The sequence below is a fragment of the Thamnophis sirtalis genome, unplaced genomic scaffold, assembly GCF_051295495.1.
Source record: "Thamnophis sirtalis isolate CommonGarterSnake01/CBP01778 unplaced genomic scaffold, rThaSir2_p1.2 scaffold_13, whole genome shotgun sequence".
Lineage (NCBI taxonomy): Eukaryota > Metazoa > Chordata > Lepidosauria > Squamata > Natricidae > Thamnophis > Thamnophis sirtalis.
The window spans coordinates 10,069,118-10,086,853 of record NW_028261393.1 but is presented as its reverse complement, the minus strand read 5'-3'; the positions used below and the strand labels follow the sequence as shown (position 1 = coordinate 10,086,853).

At 43.7% G+C, this 17,736-nt stretch overlaps 1 protein-coding gene across 5 annotated transcripts in view; it reads right to left on the bottom strand.

Annotated features, from left to right (window-relative positions):
• The window catches only part of LOC106553089 (retroviral integration site protein Fli-1 homolog), a 31,391-nt gene that overhangs the window by 12,898 nt on the left and 757 nt on the right, over nt 1-17,736 (bottom strand). The window lies entirely within an intron of this gene.

Genomic DNA, 17,736 nt, shown 5'->3' with positions numbered 1-17,736 from the left:
GCTGCACTGGCTGCCTATTGGTCTTCGGATACGCTTCAAGGCGCTAGTCGTCACTTATAAAGCCCTTCATGGTGTTGGACCTGGGTACTTGAGAGACCGCCTCCTGCCAATTACCTCCAATAGACCGATCAGATCCCACAGATTAGGCCTCCTCTGAATTCCATCCGCCGGCCAATGCTGACTGGCGACTACCTGGAGGAGAGCCTTCTCTGTAGCTGCTCCAACCCTCTGGAATGAGCTCCCCGTGGAGATTCGAACCCTCACCACCCTCCAGGCCTTCCGCAAAGCCCTTAAAACCTGGCTGTTCCGACAGGCCTGGGGCTAAAGAGTTTTTGCCCCCCTTCTCAAATGGTATGGTTGTTGTGTGTTTTAAAATTTTGTATTGTTATGTCTCGTCTTTTTTATCCCCCTGTCTGTACCCCCTTCCCTGATTGAATTGTGAGCCACCCTGAGTCCCCTTCGGGGAAAAGGGCGGCATATAAATGTAATAAATCCAATCCAATCCAACAAAGATGCATTCAAGATCCCCAGAAGGCCAGGTGGCTGGACTGCAGGTAAGTGATCTGTATACTTGGCATTTGAAGCTAATCACATTCCACCCCCTCCATCCTTTTGCAACCTGATTTTTATGAGGCTCGTTACTACCAAAGAAAATATTAATTTCACTTCAGTAAGGTATTTGATAAAATAGACCATAAACTACTGCAGAGAAGAGCAACCAAGGAGGGGACTAAAGGCTAAAACATATGAAGAACGGTTGCAGGAACTGGGCATGGCTAGTTTAATGAAAAGAAGGACTAGGGGAGACATGATAGCAATGTTCCAATATCTCAAAGGCTGCCACAAAGAAGAGGGAGTCAAACTATTCCCCAAAACACCTGAGGGCAGGACAAGAAGCAATGGGTGGAAACTAATCAAGGAGGGAAGCAGCTTAGAACTAAGGAGGAATTTCCTGACAGTGAGAACAATTAATCAGTGGAACAACTTGCCTCCAGAAGTTGTGAATGCCCCAACACTGGAAGCTTTTAAGAAGATGTTGGATAGCCGTTTGTCTGAAGTGGTGTAGGGTTTCCTGCCTAAGCAGGGGGTTGGACTAGAAGACCTTCAAGGTCCCTTCCAACTCTTGTTATTCTAAGTTCTAAATTAAGTAAATACAAGGACCTTTCATTAAGCCTTTTCTCTCCCCCCCCCCCGTGCCATTGTAACTTCAAAGGGGTGCTAAACGAATTGTTGTAAGTGGAGGATCATATTAAATGTACTCAGCACGGTTTGGCTAGCAAAGGACATCTGCATCTGGTTGCTTTTTGGGGGGGGGGGGAAGGGAAAAAAAACTCTCTGCCTGTGCGCAGAGTTGCCTTGGTTCAGGACACCTGGGATTCCCCCCAAAGCAGCGTCCTGAGACTTGCGAAATGACTGTTTGCTCCAATGTGGTCTTTGTGGAGAATCTGAATCTGGCACCCACCCCCACCCCCACCTCCAAACCTGGGTGCTGCAATGCAAACTCCGTTGAGAACTAAAAGCAGAAGTTGGCCGTGTGCTGAGCAGACATTTCTGCAGTCTTGATAGGAGATGCTATGGTCAGATGCAAAAACTCAGAGACAAAGTGGGGAGGAACTGTGCTTGGCTTCTTAGCAGGCCTATTTTGCACACAATAGTCTCCGTTCTTCAGCTGGTCAAGGAAAGCTCTCAGGGACTAAAACCACAATTTTCAAAAGTCGGCCAAAGTTTTAAGATGAATGGCTTCCAACACACAGAATTCTCCAGTCAGCCACTGAAATCCATTCATCTTGAAGTAGCCTTCCACTGACCTGGAAGATTCAATTAATCGTCCAGGAGAGAAATCTCTTTCTTCTGGTTATCTCTGGTTTATGCCAAAGCAGAAGAAGGTATTTTACAAGACCAATGATCAAACAAAGAATGTCTAGGGGAGTCAAGTTATTCTCCAAAGCACCTGAAGGCAGGGCAAGAAGCAATGGGTGGAAACTAATCAAGGAGAGAAGCAACTTAGAACCAAGGAGAAAATTCCTGAGTTAGAACAATTAATCAGTGGAACAACTTGCCTCCAGAAGTTGCGAATGCTCTAACACTGGACGTTTTTAAGATGTTGGATAGCCATTTGTCTGAAATGGTATAGGGCTTCCTGCTTGAGCAAGGGGTTGGACTAGAAGACCTCCAAGGTCCCTCCCAACTCTATTATTCTATTCTTGTCTGCTCCATCGTGGATGCCTTCCAGATCTCAGCCACCAGAGTTCCTCAAAATTCTGGGAATCATGGCCAGAAAGTGCCCATGTTGGAGGAGGCTACCCTAGAAAGAAGAATTGCTGGGTTTTTTTTATGGCTGATGTACAACATACCCGTATTAAATTGAATGAGCACTGCTTGGTTTGGAGTTAAGCTAGTGTTTCTCAATGTTGACAATTTTAAGAAGTGTGGACTTCAACTGCCAAAATTCCCCCAACCAGCATGCTGTATAATACAGCAAGCTGGGAAATTCTGGGAGTTGAAGTTCAAAGGCCTTAAAGTTGCCAAGGTTGAGAAACATTGGCTCAGACTGTTGCATATGACCATAATTTCTTAGCCTGGCTTATTATGGTGTATGAATTCACTCCATATGTATGAAGCATAGAGGTTCAAAGTCTGGGATGCAATGGTCGAAGCGACCATTAGATGGCAGCAAAGGATTTCCCATTTCTCTTTGCTGCCACCTATGCCTTTTCTGCAGTATTGCAGCCTGGATTTGGTAGTCTTGTTCTGGAAAGAAGCAAATGCCATGCAATTCTACTGTAGTACTCCAAAATCCTAGGCTCAAACTTTTTTAAATTCTAAGGCTGGGTTTTCATCTTATAGTAAACACACATTTTTAGACTCAGGCGTCCCATTATAGCAAACACCAACATGCTAGCAATGAGCATGATGAGACAATCAACTAAGTAGCAGCCTAATGATGATTCTATAGAAAACATAGGAAATAATTAGTAAGGGGGATATTTTAGAAATCAGGAATGATGGAAACAGCCCCCCACCTGTTCATGCTGTCTCCCAAACATTAGATAAATAGAGATTTATTGGCCCCACGGAGATGGCTGGTCATCTCAAAGCAGTAGCTGTAGGTGTCGAGGTACACTGCTCTTGAACATGGAAGTTCCATTGTTCAGCACCCTCTCCTGATGCCTATTGGCTGTGAAAAACCTCCCTTTGCTGATACAAAACCTTTTTTTACACCAGCCTTCCTAATGACCAAACTGCACAATCACGCAAGGATGGGATTGCCTCACTGTTGCGCTGCGTTGCACAAAAGGGTGGGTGTGGCTGAAGGACTGCCAGTAATGCAGAACTGTGGGTAACACCCAACTCCAAAGCAAAACATGGGCACCTCGAAGGCTGAAGGAGGAGATGGGGAGGGAGAGAACAATGGCTTGGATTCCAGCCAAAGGACTATTCTGTCTAAAGCAGCAGGCAGAAGCTTATTCGAGGAAAGCCCAGATAGAAGTCCTCTTAATTTTCCATTTTCAATCATTCTTTCAATGCAACTTGATTTTGGTGGCTGTCTCAGTGTATCTGAGAGGAAGGGGAGAGCAGAGACGCCCTCATCCTTGGTCTTCTGCCCCAATCTTTTTCCAAATTGCAGAAGGGGCCGAATCCTGCAGTGAATGGCAGGAGGAAGGGGGGTGGGTTCAAATCAAGCCTTAAGATGGCTTTGGTTTGCGCTTAAAACTGTGATTCAATATCTCCCAGAAGAAGGAAGGAAGGGATGCGGTGGCTCAGTGGCTAAGACACTGAGCTTGCCCATCAGAAATATCGGCAGTTTGGCGGTTCGAATCCCTCGGGGCGCGTAATGGAGTGAGCTCCCGTTACTTGCCCCATCTTCGGTCAATCTAGCAGTTCGAAAGCATGAAAAAATGCAAGTAGAAAAATAGGAATCACCTTTGGTGGAAAGGGAAGAGCGCTCCATGCACCTTCGGTGTTGAGTCATGCTGGCCACATGACCACGGAGATATCTTTTGACAGTGCTTTGAAACGGAGATGAGCACTGCCCCCTAGAGTCGGGAACGACTAGCACGTATGTGCGAGGGGAACCTTTACCGTTATCTTTTAGAGCAGTGGTTCTCAACCCTCCCAATGCCGCGACCCTTTAATACAGTTCCTCATGTTGTGGTGACCCCCAACCATCAAATTGGTGTCTCGGTTCCTAAGACCATCGAAATACGTGTTTTCCGATGGTTTTAGGTGACCCCTGTGAAAGGGTCGTTTGACCCCCAAAGGGGTCCCGACCCACAGGTTGAGAACCACTGTTTTAAAGGAAGGAGACAATGGGCCCAGGAGACAATATATGTATGTATTATGTAGAGTTTTTAGATCACCCCAGGCTGCCATGAGCAATATTTGATCAGTATTACAGAGACAGAAGTCAGCATGTTCCAAGGTTGCCCACAGGATGTGGTAAATAACATCACAATGGCAGCTAGGGCCATGTGGATCAATTATACGGTTATGTCAGCCGTTCACTATTTGGATCACACTTGGCAGATACCCCTGGCACCCTGAAGCGGTTGTGCTACTGCAAAATTTGAGAATCCCTATAAGAATTAAAACATGCACCATAAAGCTGCCCAGAGAGCTTTGGTTACAGTATTGGGAGATTTAAAAACTGTAATAAAAATAAATAAATCTGTTAAAAATTGCAATAAACAAGCAAAAAAAAAAAAAATCTGCATTAGGTTTTGTTTTCAATATTTATGTGTTTAAATTGCCCAGTCGGGTAGTAACAGCTTTGGGTGCCCTCCAAATCAGTGAAAGTGTTGAATCATGACTGGGAGATTGTCAGCAAAGATTGATGGGAAATTGAAAAAGTAACACAGAAGAAAAGAATGGGCAAAAACGCAGGAAAACTGCATAGAGCTGAATTCTACTTAGAACATAGAATAGTAGAAGGGACCTTGGAGGTCTTCTAGTCCAACCCCCTGCTCAAGCAGGAGACCCTATACCACTTCAGATAAATGATTATGCAATCTCTTTTGGAAATAATGGAGCACCCACAATTTCTGAAGGCAAGCTATTCCATTGGTCAATTGCGCTAACCATTAGGAATTTTCTCCTTGGTTCTAGGTTGATTCTGTCCTTGGTTAATTTCCATCCATTATTTCTTGTCTTGCATTTTGGTCCATTGGAAAATAAGTTGATCCCCTCGTCTTTGTAGGAGCCCGTCAAATACTGGAGTGCCGCTATCATGTCTATGGAGCCGAGGTGGCGCAATGGTTAAATGCAGCACTGCAGGCTACTTCATCTGACTGCACTTCTGCAGTTCGGCTGTTCAAATCTCACCGGCTCAAGGTTGACTCAGCCTTCCATCCTTCCGAGGTGGGTAAAATGAGGACCCGGATTGTTGGGGGCAATATGCTGACTCTGTAAACTGCTTAGAAAGGGCTGAAAGCCCTATGAAGCGGTATATAAGTCTAACTGCTATTGCTATTAAAGGAAACTCAAAAGGAAACCCTCATATCCCCATGTTTCCCCATTTGGTTAGGGTAGAAAATCAAAATTGGAAACTCTGCAGTGTGGCTGTAAAAAAAGGATCCAGGGGTGTGCATCTCAAGGAATGAAGGAGATGTGTGAATGAATGAGACAGTTTTTCCTCGGAAACCCCTGTCCTCTTCCTGCTCAGTTCATAAACCCAGACAATTGCTACACCTACTAGCAAAAGCCAGTTTTTTAAAAAATCGCAGGCCTTTTACATAGAACAATATATGTTAATCCATTCATTTGCCATAAAAACATTATATAGACTTCAGTGTCTGAGCTGTAGATATCTCAGAAGCCCTTTGATGGAGCCACAGAGCTCACATGAAGTCTTCTGCACTCCCATCTAGTGGTCCTTCAAGTTATTGCAGCCAAGAATGGGAATGGGAAGTAATAAAGAAGATATTAGATTGTTCAGAAATGGACAGATTGACATTGAGAATAAAGGACAAAGAGGAATCAGTGTACTACAGGACATAGGGGCGATTTTACGAGTGGTTTGAAAAAAAAGGTATAAATAGAAAGAAAAAGGAACACAACATGAAATAAATATCTCAGAGGATACATGATAAATACAGGAGGAGGGGAAATAAGAAAATATTAAAATGTAAATATACAGGCGGAAAAATGACAGGAATTGATATATGTTAAATAATTATAAGAATGTATATGTAAGAATGAATTTGAAAGGAAACGTAAAAAACTGTTTACACAAAAAAGATTGCAGCGAAGAAATGGGGGCCTTGTAGACAGATAGTCCTCAGTTGATGACTGCAAGGGGGGCGTGCAGCATTTCTGTTGTTAAGCAAGGCAATTGTGAGTTGTGCCCCTTTTTATAAACTTTTCTTTTACCTCGTTAGTTAAACAAATCTCTTAAGTGAATCATATGATTGTTAAGTGGATCCAGCTTCCCACATTGACTTTGTTGGAAGCTGGCAGGGAAGATTGCAAATGGGGAGTACGTAGCACCAGGATGTTATGGTCATAAGTGTGAGGACCAGCTGCAAATCACTTTTTTCAGCCCTGTTGTTACTTTTGAATTGTCAATTAAAAATGGTGGCATTATCTAGTCTGCAATGCAATGCTTCTGCCAAAAACTCCTGTTTATGTTCTCTTGCCATTTATATTAATATAAGGAATTATTATAAGATATTAATTCCTCCTTCAATTCAATGACAAGGTTTACATTTCACTATAGTTTCTGCAGGCGATATCATCAGCTTGGTTAAGAATAAAGCTCTGATGTGCAAAAGCACCCATATCAGATGTGGAGATCTAAAACTGGATTTACGTTTTCAAGATGATGTTGACTTTCTCAAAATCCTTGGCTTTCAATTTGGGTTTTGTGATTTGGGCATGTTTGTAAAAAAAATAAAAATCCCTGGAAGTTAGACTGTCAAGATGGAATATCACAGAGGCCAAGAACCCAGTGTTACAAATGCGAGCCATGCTTAAATAATTCTGCAAATTTGCTTTCTGTTTTAAATAAGGAGGCTCATTTCTAAGAAATTCATTATCATAATTTGTGGGTACTATAAGATAACAGGATGAAGTATTAATCTAGGTAAGTTTGGTTGAGGCCCTAGTTGCTAATTTCATGTGTTTAAAGATCAGCTCCAATCCTGTATGTAGGTGTTAGAGCAGTGGTGGGATTGAAAACTTTTTACTACCGGTTCTATGGGCGTGGCTTTGTGGGCATGGCTTTATGGCTTTGTGGATGTGGCAGGGGAAGGATACTGCAAAATCCTCATTCCTTCCCCACTTCTGGGGGAAGGTTACTGCAAAATCTCCATTACCTCCCCACCCCACTACCTACTTTCCAGCTCCCTTCTCCTGTTTAGGGCAACAAAAGAAGATCAGCTGGGAGGCAGCGGGGGCGTGGCCAGCCTATTTGCCGGTTCTCCGAACTACTCAAAATTTCTGCTACTGGTTCAACAGAAGCCTGTCAGAATTGGCTGAATACCACCTCTGTGTTGGAGTCGTTGAGAATTAATTATCTTAATTGCATTTAAAATGACATACCTAAGCATCCATAATTAGCAATATTTGTGGGAAATTTAAGAGGAGAACATCAGACGGGAAAATGCTATGAAGTTATAATCAAAAATGCCTGTTTAGGATCTCATGTCTTATTCCAGAAGGTATTATTCCATATGTAATATTACCATTTTCCTGATTCCTAGCTAGATAAGAATTAGAAGGATTTCATTTTGCAAGGAAGAGTCTTGTGAGAGACTAAAAACGAACACATTTATTGGCGTATGAATTTTATTGCCTGTATTTCGTCAGAGATTGGGGATACTATCTTGTGATCGGAGAATATGGAACATCTTTGATTATGAATGATAGTTGAATTTACACAACACAGCCAGATGGAAATTTCGTACAGGAAATAACAGACAGGCCTTTATCAACAGGGCTCATTCACAAAATATTTGTGATTTTGATGCTGAAAGTCTGGCCTTCTGAACTGACAATGCAAAAGTAATAAAAATATATTGCAGTTACTCGCTTGCATTTGTTTGAAGGCACGATGGTACTGAAAAAGTGACTTACAACCGGTCCTCATACTTTTGACCATTGTAGTGTCCCCCCATGGTCAGATGATTGCTGCTTAGGCAATTGGCATGTATTTACAATGGTTGCAGTATTCTGAGGTCACGTGATTGTTTGCGACCTTCCCAGCAGCTTCCAATGAACAAAGTCAATGCGGAAAGCCAAATTCACTTCAGGACCATATGATTGATTTAATGACCGCAGCAAACATCCTAGATTGGACATGACGCATCCCTTACTACTGGTTGCAATTGTAGTCATACGTCAAGTACTACCTGTATAGAGCAAAATGTTGATAAATTGTTCATAGAACTATAGAAGGTGTTCTGACCGAGGCTTCCCAAGAGCATGAAGCGAACTCCTTGTCCCGACAAAAAACCCTTGTATTAATTGGCTGTGAATTCTGCTCATCCACATCCAGCAAAGTCTTTCAAGGGAGGATTTACAGTCACAGACCTTATCTGGCTTGGAGAGCTGACAGGCCGATATCTGCAAAACCTGGCAAGGAGTCTCGGAGAGTCACGAACCAATTAAGCGAACTAATTGTCTCCTGCAAACTCCACTCCCCTTTCGCTCCTCTTTTATTTCCTCTGGGAGGGGCCATTCATTGTCCACCTGTGGCCTCACTCCAAGTCGATCCTTGTTCTTTAGTTGTTCTCTTCGTCTGGCAACTCTGTGGATACACACACTGGGAACAGGCTCCAGCTGTTCGTCTGCCTCACTGATGTCTGACTCTGAAGGAAGCTGATAAGTGGCATATGACTCTGGCCCCCTCTCTGCCTCCGTCACAGAGCCCTCATCAGAGCCTTCCCCAGACTCCAGGACTGGCCCCTGTTCCTCCCCAACCTCCTCACTGTCCGAATCTGGTGGGCCACAACAGTAAGGTTTGGAATGAACCTTGAGATCATCTCGCACAATTCCCTTTCCAGACCAAAAATCGGTTATTCCAGCATCCTTGGTAAATGGCCACCTAGCTCATGTTGAATGGCCTCCAAGGAAGGAAGGAGTATTTCATTGCTGAACCTCTCTTACTCTTGGGGAAGATTTCCTGATGTCTAGGCAAAATCTATGCTTTCTAATATCCACCATTATTTCTTGTCCTGTATCCTGGAACAACCCCGAACAAGTGTGCTCTATCCGCTACCTCGGTATTTCTCAAGTTCAAGAGATGTGGACTTCAACTCCCAGAATTCCCCAGCTAGCATGGATTGTTCAGGGTCCTCTTCCAATCTCAGTCGTGGAAACCTGCCTGGTGATTTGGGGTAAGTTTCTCTCTCTCTCTCAGCCTAGTTCAGTAGGCATGCGCATTTCCACCTACAAAGGTCTGCGCATGTGCACAACGTTAGAAAAGGGGGGGAAATTAAATTTTTGCAGTGAAGATTGTTCTGAGCATGTGCAAAAACAAAAATCAAGATGGCGCCGCTGCCGATAGAATCGGTTCGGGGGGCGTGGCCGCCCGAGTTACTACCTACTCAGCCGAACCGGTACGATCCAGTAGGAACACACCTCTGGCGTGCCATAAGTTCATCATCACTTTATTGATTAGCCCATGGGCCATATCAAAGTGCAGAATTCCAAGCACAAATTATTACTAAAATCTCTAAAACCGAGGTGACACAGTGGTTATAGTGCAGTACTGCAGGCCACTTCAGCTGACTGCTAACTGCAGTTCGGCGGTTCAAATCTCACCGGCTCAAAGGTTGACTCAGCCTTCCATCCTTCCGAGGTGGGTAAAATGAGGACCCAGACTGTGGGGGCAATATGCTGACTCTGTAAACCGCTTAGAGAGGGCTGAAAGCCCTATGAAGCGGTATATAAGTCGAACTGCTATTGCTATTGCTACTGCTCTCCCCTACTAACCCACCGCACATACTTAATGTGGAGAATAAAAGAGGAAGAGAGAATTCTCTACATGTTGCCTTGTCTCTCTTTGTGAAAAGGAAAACCTTTGCTTCCTCCCCCCCGCCCCCACTGGAATATTAGGTGAGTCTTGTATGAATGTATATCCTACCAAACTATTTTTTGCAGTAGGGGACAATCTGAACAGTGCTGACCTTGCATAATAGGGTAGGAATTGTAGTCCAACACACCAAGCAGTTACTCAAAACGACAGCATTTTGATCAACTCAGAGCATGGTAATATAGGAACTGAAAACAGAGACCAATTAACCAAAGGAACTGAGACTTGTGACTGCACATTGTCCCACCTGGAATTATTTTAGACATATCACTTTTTTTTTTTAAGACCGAAAGAACAAAACATGAAAACCAACGACAGCAGGAGGAAATTTAAACATTATCCCTCCAAGATATACAATGTCCAAGATTTTAGAAATGAAGATTGCTACCGATAAGGGCTAAAACAGCACAGCACTTTCTACAAACTAAAATATTTATCTTTGCCTGAACTTTTAAAGTTTGCAGAAGTGCCCAAACAGAGCGAAGCAACGTGCAAACTTGCAAAGAAACACCCACAGACTTTTTTTTTTAAAGCCTCCAGGGAGAATACTAAAACTCGATTGTGGAGGATTGATTCTGCCTAATCGACACTTGTGGGAACCTTGAAGGATTGGGACCAACCACAGTCATACTTGTAATACCAGGTCCATTCATAGGAGGGTTGCTTTTAAGACCATCCCGATTTGTGATAGAAATCCCCGTCCCAGTTGTGGTTGTTAAGTGAAGGAGGACCTGCACTGCGTAGAAAGGACCTTGATTTGAACGATAAAAATGTGGTAGGTGCCTGCGTAGATTTCTACGCAATGCAAAACTTTGCTGGCTCATTTCTGCAGATCAGATTTTTGCTAGAAGGCTCGTATGGACAGTCTGGAATTTGACTTGGAACTTGATCCAAAGGGAAAAATAATGTAATCTGAAACTAAAAGTGTTGAGTGGAATTACAGACTTGTTGGGCTTTGAATAACAGACTGCAGGGTGAAGATTAAGCAGGTAAATCATATAGAATCAAGTTTATCTGCCGGTCAGCAAAAGATTGACTTAACTCCTGCCACCACTCTGATAAGGAAGTAGCCACAAAAATTTCCATCTGGGTCATTGATAATTATTTTTTTTTAAAAAAAACAGGCTTTTCACAAAGCTGACTTTCTAATCAAAACAAACTTGAGATGAAGACCATTCGTAATTTGTAGCTAGTCATAGAGGACATATATGTTAAATATGGAAATATATTAAATATAGACAATGCATTAAAAAGTGTGACAAGAATAAAAATACAAAGAGGTACAATAGAACAACTGTGGCAAAAGAGAACAGCGATTGTACCAATAGTGATAGGTGTCTTGGGTGCAACCCCAAAACATCAGGAGCATCACTTTAATACTCTTGGCATTGACAAAATCAACGTCAGTCAATTGCAAACGTCAGCTTTACTTGGAATGCCTTATAATATCCTACAACAACACCTTTAACTCCATCAAACGACAACATCTGCCCATCCAGGTCCTTGGGAAAGGACTCAGTAGGTGGAGAAAACTGTGAAACTCAGTCTAAACATCTGGCCAAGTGTGCAACGAAGATAAATAATGCTACCTCAGATATTGGATTCCTTAATTGGATTTAAGCATTACAGATGTGTCCAGAGATCGAATGGGAGCAAGTGACATCCTGTGCATTGTGACATCATTCTGCATGCATGTGGTCAAAACATCAAGATTGCAGCCACAACAATGATCCACAGACCACCTGTTTTCATTTGCAACACACATTAAAAACAGACAGAACTTTGAAAGTTGTTATTCCATTTCAAGGAGATATTTTTGCTATACATCGCCACACCTTACCTTTATTCAAAATGTAATGAACAAGCACTGTACCTGATGAGAGATGCAAGGGTTTTATATGCTTTTTATTGGAAAAGATCTCTGATTCCCCCTACGGAAGAATGTTAATTGAATGGGGAATGTCTAGAATAACTTCGTATCTTAAAAAAACAAGAGTGATGAAGAATTCAGTCTTATTTGGAAACCATTTCTGGAGTATAATTCTAGGCATGGCATTGTGTCGCATCCCCAATTTGGCTTCTGGAATTTATATTTTAATTTGATGTATAGTCTACAGCAGTGATTCCCAACTTTTCTTTGGCCAGGCCCCACCTAAGCATCTTTAAAATCCTGGTGCTCCCCCCTCCTTCCCCAATGACATATAATTCTTACTTTACTCAAAAAGTGAACTCTACTTATATGGAGGCAGCCTAAAAGGCCATTAACTTGGTTTAAACAAGGTTCAAATTGCCACCATTAAAATCCACATTGCCCCCCCGCCCCTGTGGGGCATGGGCCCAACATTGGGAACCACTTGTCCACAGCATTAGTTGCCGTATTTTTTCCATGTATTGTTTATTTAAATATTTTCTTTTTCCTGTTATCGGTTTGCATGTTGTGAATAGAGGCATATATCTACTAAGAATGGGCCGTGAAATGTCCTAAGTTATTAATGGTGCATTAGAATATATTAACTAGTGATAGTTTAGAGTGCCAGTTACTTGAAATTTGTTGGTTATTATTCCCCAGTAGTCTGCTGCTTATGCTGACGTAGTTGCTGCATTTGTAGTGTTATTTCTTTTCCTTTTTTTTGGAAATTATAAACAATAAATTAAAATTGAGAAGAAATCAGATCACACCATCATATCTTGATCTTTATAACTGTATGCTTTGGACCAGGAATCAACCTTTCTTCTCTCTTTTATCAGTTCTGCGGATGTATGGGCCGGACAGGGTGATATATAGCAAGAAGTGAAGATACACGGCTCGAGCATTTTACCAAGTTCTTTCCTGAGTTCCCAATCTATTCCCACCGAGCTCCCAATCTATTCCATGACCAATGCCGCATCTGCTTCCCATTTTGCGTGTCAATAGAATCGCGGGGAGCGCCTGCAATTAAGTCTCTTCGCTCTCTCAATTTCCCACAATCCCCCCCAAAGGATGCTTCATCAGGGGTATTATGGAAACTAATAATCAGCCAGACTCGCACTGCTGAAACAGTTTTGCTTGAAAGAGCGAAGAGACTTAATGCAACTCCTAGAAGACTCTTGATAGATGGATGACAGCCCTGGAGATTAGTGTCAGTGGGCATGGTCCAGAACGCAGCCGCGCGAGCGATTATGGGTGTACCTAGATACACCCATATTACACCTATCCTCCATGAGCTGCCCTGGCTTCCGATCGGTCTCCGCACACACTTCAAGGTGCTGGTCATCACCTTTAATGCCCTACATGGCCTAGGACCTGGATATCTGAGAGATCGCCTCCTGCCACATACCTCCCAACGGCCGATAAGAACTCACAGACTGGGCCTTCTCTGGGTGCCGTCAACCGGACAATGCCGGCTGGCGGTTCCTCAGAGGAGGGCCTTCTCTGTAGCTGCTCCGACCCTGTGGAATGACCTACCTGTAGAGATCCGGACCCTCCCCACTCTCTTGGCCGAAAAGCCACTAAAACCTGGCTGTTCCGGCAGGCCTGGGGCTGTTGACTCCAGGAATGAGGTCCAGCCCCACCCAGATTGAGTGTATGGTGCGTTGTTTTTAAATTGTTTCTTATTTTAACCTCCTTATATTAACTTTTTCTGTAAGCCGCCCGGAGTCCTACGGGATTGGGCGGCATATAAACCTATTAAAAGTTAAAGTTAAAGCCCCACCCCTCAGAACCAGTTACACCCCCCTTCCCCAGTGCAATCTTCCATGGAGTTTTCCTCGCCAAACAAGCATAAGTCCTGACTTCCATGGGAATTTCCTCCCCACTTGGGATACAGACACCTTTCAGACTCACGAAAAATAGCAGGAGACTTTTAAATATGGTGACCATATTTTCTTGGAAAAAACCCAACGAACTAACAAATGATAAAAAGGGCTAATTTGGCAGAGTTTCGTAAGAATTTTTTTTTAAAAAAAATAATTCTTTACGTTTAGAATTTGGCTTTACGAAAGAAAAATTGGAGAGCCAAACCAAGGAAAGCTTCAACAAAACACACATTCTAAAAACCAAACAGCAAGTGTACGTTCATTTAAAGAAGACGGTTCGTTTCCCACACGTACGTAAAAGCCGCTGCGTGAAGGGGGCAAGAGTGAAACGACCTAAAGAGAGGACAAAAGCGAGGTTTGGAAAAAATAAATATATGCCAAGAGGACATCTTTCTGCAGTAAAGGCCTGCCTGTCACTGGTGGCCATCGTAAAGCATGGCGATCTATGTGCTTATCTGTATGAGGGAATGGAGAACTGCAAATCCTATCCCCCCCCGAGGGGCTCAAGGAACATGTTTGGGATTCTGCACGTTGCTCAGAGCAAGGAAAATCTACTCGTGTTGCTCACATGTGAGGCGGGCAGGCTGACATGGCAGAGAGGGAGGACAGCGGTATGAGAGGAGGGGGGGGGGGTTATGGTTGCAGCTCGGAGATGCTTGGTGGGACAGCTAGCACAGGAAGCCGAAGCAGGAAGTCTGAGGCCACAATGGCGGAAGCCTCTGTTGCTGCTGATAAGAACTGCTGGAGAAGCTCAGAGCTGCCCTGTTAGCTTGTGGGGGTCTTTAAATAGCTCTCCCATCTTCTGTAATAAAGGATCGAGAGGAGGAGGTGATGGGAGAGATGTGCGCAGAGTTTCCTGTTTGGCTATTGAAATCCTACGTCTGGGAGGAGAAGGAGGAGGGGGGGTTGGCGGTTTTACTGGCACTTGATCTCCTTTGCTCCAGCAATTTTTTTTGGCACTGGTGGGGCAAAGGGGTAGCAAGAGGTCGGATCTGCAGAATCGGGACAGGCTGGGAGAAAGGAACTTTCAAATTTGGAGGGCTGGGCATGAAACGGTACCTGGGACAAGAAAGCCGCCTTATCTTCGCTCAAAGAGACCCTTTAGGGCAGTGTTTCTCAACCTTGGCGACTTTAAGTCCTGTGGACTTCAACTCCCAGAATTCCCCAGCCAGCTGTGCTGGCTGGGGGATTCTGGGAGTTGAAGTCCACAGGACTTAAAGTCGCCAAGGTTGAGAAACACTGTTTTAGGGGGTTGCCCAGCTGAAGGGCTGCTCCCAGCCCTGGTGGGCAAGCTTGGGAAAACTAATCAAGCTGGGGTGAGAGACCACAAGGAAATCTTCAAGGATGTAGGTTTAGATTGAGCACATGAAAAAAAAAACAAGAGAGGTGAGCGTGTCTAAATTGCCCCCAGGGAAAACTTGACGGATGTCACAGGGGAAGTCTATTTCTTGGGTAGATTAATATTCCACCTTTGCCCAAAAGTGCTTTGCCCAGCTACTGCTATTCATTTTATCTCCGTAACAATAACCTGGTGGAAATAGATTGGGATAAGAGAGAATGACTTTCCCAAAACCACCCGGGGAATTTCCATGGCTGAGGATGGAGTCAAACGTGGCCTTTCCTCATAATTAACCCTTATAACCAAGGGTCACTCAACCTTGGTGGATGGACTTCAATTCCCAGAAGTCTCCAGCCAGCATGCTGTATAATATAGCAAGTTAGGGAATTCTATCGTCATATCAGGAATAACATGGTGCTGGAGATTATGAAGAGATGCAAAGGATTTGGTTGCACAGGGGTTTTACTGTGGAATTCGCCATTACGATGTGCTCTGGATTTGCCCCCAGAGTATCTCAAGAAGGTGGCTGGCAAAGCCATGGAGCCAGGAGGAAACCAGAAATTGCTTCTGAAACTATTGTTGTTAGAGGACACCCAGATCACTTGATTGCTTTCTGGCTCCATGTTGCGCGTGGGAGTTTCCCAGAAATTTTCCTTAATAGTTGGAAGATTTTTTGACCAGATCCAGCCCACTCTTTTCGTATCCTTGCAATTATTATGGAAAGGATCCTGGCATGACAAGAGAGTTTTCTTTTAACAATACCTCCGATACGTAGCCCCCAGCCGAGACTTGGCAAGTGACAGAATAAACCAATTTTGAAGAATCCACATTGCATCGCCCCGAAGTCAAATGTTCTCTCACCTGCTAACCTCAACAATTACACACAGGATGGAGGTGGTGGGGAGAAGAATAACCGGGTTTAAAAAGTTGGCAACCTCTACTTCTGCTTTCTTAAAGTTTCTGGTTGGCCCAATGGTAACAGACCAGCTCCAGAAATTCAAAAATGGCATTTTTTAAAATTATTTTTATAAATAAGTCAAGGCATTTCTTCCTCCTCCAATTTTCTCCACAACAACAACAACCGTGTGAGGTGAGGTGAGTTGGTCCTGGAGAGACAAAGTGGCCCTAAGTCACCCAGGTGAGCTCCCGTCTAAGGAGGGACTAGAACTCACGGTCTCCTGATGATTGGCCCAAAGCCATCCAACCGGCTTTCATTCTTAAGGCGGGACTAGAACTCAGAATCTCCTGATCTGTAGCCTGGGGTCTTCCTCCTTCAATCAAACTGGCATTTTTTCCCCCCTCTCCTTGTACATTTTAACAGCAATCATTCACCAGATCTATGTTAGCCTAGCACCATCCATTAAGAGCCCCTTGGTCTGCGGAGATGAGCAGGTGACCAGACTCGAATCACTTTCTTGCTAGATCTTTTGCAGATCGAATTATTTTGAAAGCAGAAAGCGCGGGGATGGGGTGGTGCCTGATTAACTTGGCTTGACTTAAAGAAAAGAAAACCGCAGAGCCTTATGTTCTTTTGGAAACGGAATCGTTCTTTCTGTGTCCCACGGAAAGGCAGATTGTGAAGGCAACTTTTATCTATCCCTGCCACAGAATGACCAGGGAAAGAAAAACAAAGAGGCAAATCCTGACTCTCTCACACCTGAAGCACTCCCAGGAAATCCTAAAGTCAATGCCCAACCCAAGACCCGCTCTCAAGATTTGGGGGAACCCTCAAGAGACAGAAGACACCAGTGGTCTCTTCAACCTGGAGGTTGCGGAGCTGTTTTCACCAGCTAGTCCGAAAGGTCATAGAGAAGGAAGATGGATGGTAATGTTAGGCCGGGTCCTTTGCTAATCGTGAGTCTAAGCCTCTATGGCAGTGTTTCTCAACCTTGGCAACGTGAAGATGTCCGGACTTCAACTCCCAGAATTCCCCAGCCAGCATTCGCTGGCTGGGGAATTCTGGGAGTTGAAGTCCGGACATCTTCACGTTGCCAAGGTTGAGAAACACTGCTCTATGGTCTCTGCCTCCCCTTGAAGCCAAGGGGAGCCAACAACTTCCAAGAACAGCTCAGACAACGAAGCCCTGGCTTGCTTGTTTCACTGTGACAAACCAATCCTGCTTCTTCTTTGCAAATGATTAAGCAAGGCTCCATTTCCCTCGTCTTTAAAAAAATCTGAACAGGTCAGCACTTAAAACGACAGTTAAAATCCCAGCACAGATTCCTTCCTTGCCAATAATAATGCCAAGCCCAAGATAAAATGCGTATCCTTAGAGAAGAGTTCAGCTATATATTCTCAAGAAGAAAAGTTCCCCTCCGTGAATTCTGAAAATTCTCTCCCCATCTAAGTTCATTATTAATATTATTAATTGCTTTTTTTTTCAAGAGCACAGCGTGGTTAAAAGAAGGCATATCCTTGAGCTGATCAAATTTCGAAGCCCCCGATGTTTGTACAAGTCACCCTCTGTTTGGTCAGAAATGTATGCTGCATAGGAAAATAAAATGTAAAAGGAATGGACGAGCCTAAAGCTAAAGTTGGAAATAACAAATGAATAAAATTTAAAAAAAGC